Genomic DNA, 3,874 nt, shown 5'->3' on the forward strand with positions numbered 1-3,874 from the left:
TTTTATGCCTAACTATACTATGACGTTTTTTGACGTTTTTATGCCTTACTATACTATGACGTTTTTATGCCTTACTATACTATGACGTTTTTTGACGTTTTTATGCCTTACTGTACTATGATGTTTTTTACGTTTTTATGCTTTACTATACTATGACGTTTTTTGACGTTTTTATGCCTTACTATACTATGACGTTTTTATGCCTTACTATACTATGATGTTTTTTGACGTTTTTATGCCGTACTATACTTTGACGTTTTTTGACGTTTTTATGCCTTACTGTACTATGATGTTTTTTTTTACGTTTTTATGCCTTACTATACTATGACGTTTTTTGACGTTTTTATGCCTTACTATACTATGACGTTTTTAATCCTTACAATACTATGATGTTTTTTGATGTTTTTTTTTATTTTACGTCTTACTGTACTATGGTGTTTTAATGCCTTACTATACTATGGCGTTTTTTGACGTTTTTATGCCGTACAATACTATGATGTTTTTTGACCTTTTTAAGCCTTACTATACTATGACGTTTTTTGACGTTTTTATGCTTTACTATACTATGACGTTTTTTGACGTTTTTATGCCTTACTGTACTATGACGTTTTTATGCCTTACTATACTATGATGTTTTTTATGTTTTTATGCTTTACTATACTATGACGTTTTTTGACGTTTTTATGCCTTACTGTACTATGACGTTTTTTGACGTTTTTATGCCTTACTATACTATGACGTTTTTTGACGTTTTTATGCCGTACTATACTATGACGTTTTTTGACGTTTTTATGCCTTACTGTACTATGATGTTTTTTTTACGTTTTTATGCCTTACTGTACTATGATGTTTTTTGATGTTTTTATGCCTTACTATACTATGACGTTTTTTGACGTTTTTATGCCTTACTGTACTATGATGTTTTTTTTTACGTTTTTATGCCTTACTGTACTATGGCGTTTTAATGACTTACTATACTATGGCGTTTTTTGACGTTTTTATGCTTTATTATACAATGATGTTTTTTGATGTTTTAATGCCTTACTATACTAAGACATTTTTATGCCCTCCTATACTATTACGTTGCCTTAATATACTGTGACGTTTTTTGACGTTTTTAAGCCTTATTGTACTGTTTTTTTTATGACTTACTATACATAGTATAGTATGGAATAAAATAAAGTAATGCATAAGTCATAGTATAGTGAGTCATAAAAAAAGTCATAGAACAATAAGTCATATACTTCACAGAGAAAGGCCCCAGGGCCAGGAAGTCACAATACAGTATAATAAGGTATAAAAACGTCATAGTACTGATGAGGAAGGCCAGCTATGTCTTGGGATTCCCCCTCAACCCAGTGGAGCAACAGGAGGATGATGGTGAAGCTATCATCCCTGTTGGAAAACATCTCCCACCCCACTTTAGCAGCACTGAGCAGCCCCTTCAGCGACAGGCTGCTGCACCTGTGGTGTGTGAAGGAGAGATACCACTGGTCTTCCCTTCCTACTGCTGTCAAACTGTATAAACTGTAAAAACACTGCACACTGTGAACTATACACACAGATACCAAAGACTGACAAATCACTATGTGCAATAATTCAACATGTGCAATAATTTACTGTGTAATGGTACTTATCTGTTGCTATTGTCTTGTGTTTTGTTATATTTATTGTCTAATTGTACATATTATATTATTATATTCTTATTATTTTTATCTTTTTTTAGTACTTAGTACTGACTTTTCATTGTATTTTCTTTCTTATGGTGTCACTTTGTTCCTGTAATACTATAATTTTCCCACTGTAGGACTAATAAAGGAATATCTTATCTTCTCTTTTAATAAAGTTGCATTTTACTGCTTTGCTTTATTGCATTTTATTTCATGTGTTATAAACTTATGTATTCATGTATCCAGAAGATATATATAAATTCCATAATAATATATCCTCCTGTACGTCACACATATGGTAACATCACTCTCGGTATAGAGACATATCATAAGTCATAAGTCATGGTATACTAAGACATAGTATAATGAGGCAAAAAAAATGTCCAAAAACATCATAGTAAAGTGAGGCTTAAAATGTTATAAAAACATCATAGTATAGTAAGGCATAAAAACGTAAAAAAAACATAATCGCACAGTAAGGCATAAAAAGGTCAAAAACGTCATAGTATAGTAAGTCATAAAAACGTCATAGTATAGGAAGGCATAAAATGTCCAAAAACGTCAAAATATTGTAAGGCCTAAAATGTTATAAAAACATCCAAAAACGTCATGGTATAGTAAGGCATAAAAATGTCAAAAAACGTCATAATATAATAAACCATAAAAACGTCATAGTATAGTAAGGCATAAAATGTCATAAAAACAACATAGTATAGTAAGGCATAAAATGTCATAAAAACGTCATAGTATAGTAAGGCATAAAATGTCATAAAAACAACAGTATAGTTAGTCAGAAAAAGTCAGAAAACCATCATAGTATAGTAAGGCATAAAAACGTCATAGTATAGTAAGGCATAAAATGTCATAAAAACGTCATGGTATAGTAAGGCATAAAAAGTCATAAAACCATCATAGTATAGTAAGGCATAAAAATGTCAAAAAATGTCATAGTATAATAAAGCATAAAAACGTCATAGTATAGTAAGGCATAAAATGTCAAAAAACATCATAGTATAATAAAGCATAAAAACGTCATAGTATAGTAAGGCATAAAAACATCATAGTATAGTAAGGCATAAAAAGTCATAATAACGTCATAGTATAGTAAGGCATAAAAACCTCACAGTATAGTAAGGCATAAAAACGTCATAGTATAGTAAGGCATAAAAATGTCAAAAAACGTCAGAGTTTAGTAAGTCATAAAAACGTCATAGTATAGTAAGGCATAAAATGTCATAAAAACGTAATAGTATAATAAAGCATAAAAATGTCATAGTATATTAAGGCATAAAATGTCATAAAAACGTCATAGTATAGTAAGGCATAAAAAGTCATAAAACCATCATAGTATAGTAAGGCATAAAAACGTCACAGTATAGTAAGGCATAAAAAGTCATAAAAACGTCATAGTATAGTAAGGCATAAAAAGTCATAAAAACGTCATAGTATAGTAAGGCATAAAAAGTCATAAAAACGACATAGTATAGTAAGGTATAAAATGTCATAAAAACGTCATAGTATATTAAGGCATAAAAAGTCATAAATCCATCATAGTATAGTAAGGCATAACAACGTCACAGTATAGTAAGGTATAAAAACGTCATAGTATAGTAAGGCATACAAAGTCATAAATCCATCATAGTATAGTAAGGCATAAAAACGTCACAGTATAGTAAGGTATAAAAACGTCATAGTATAGTAAGGCATAAAAATGTCAAAAAACCACAGAGTATAGTAAGTCATAAAAACGTCATAGTATAGTAAGGCATAAAATGTCATAAAAACGTCATAGTATAATAAAGCATAAAAATGTCATAGTATAATAAAGCATAAAAACGTCATAGTATAGTAAAGCATAAAAAGTGATAAAAACGTCATAGTATAGTAAGTCATAAAAATGTCATAGTCATAAAAAGTGATAAAAACGTCATAGTATAGTAAGGCGTAAAATTTCATAAAAACGTCACAGTATAGTAAGTCATAAAAACGTCATAGTATAGTAAGGCATAAAATGTCATAAAAACGTCATAGTATAATAAAGCATAAAAATGTCATAGTATAATAAAGCATAAAAACGTCATAGTATAGTAAAGCGTCAAATTTCATAAAAACGTCATAGTATAGTAAGGCATAAAAAGTCATAAAACCATCATAGTATAGTAAGGCATAAAAACGTCACAGTATAGTAAGGCATAAAAACGTCA

This window comes from Seriola lalandi, unplaced genomic scaffold (genome assembly GCF_002814215.2).
Source record: "Seriola lalandi dorsalis isolate HSWRI2012SDOR001 ecotype SW California unplaced genomic scaffold, Sedor1 jcf7180002052459, whole genome shotgun sequence".
Taxonomy (NCBI): Eukaryota; Metazoa; Chordata; class Actinopteri; order Carangiformes; family Carangidae; genus Seriola; species Seriola lalandi.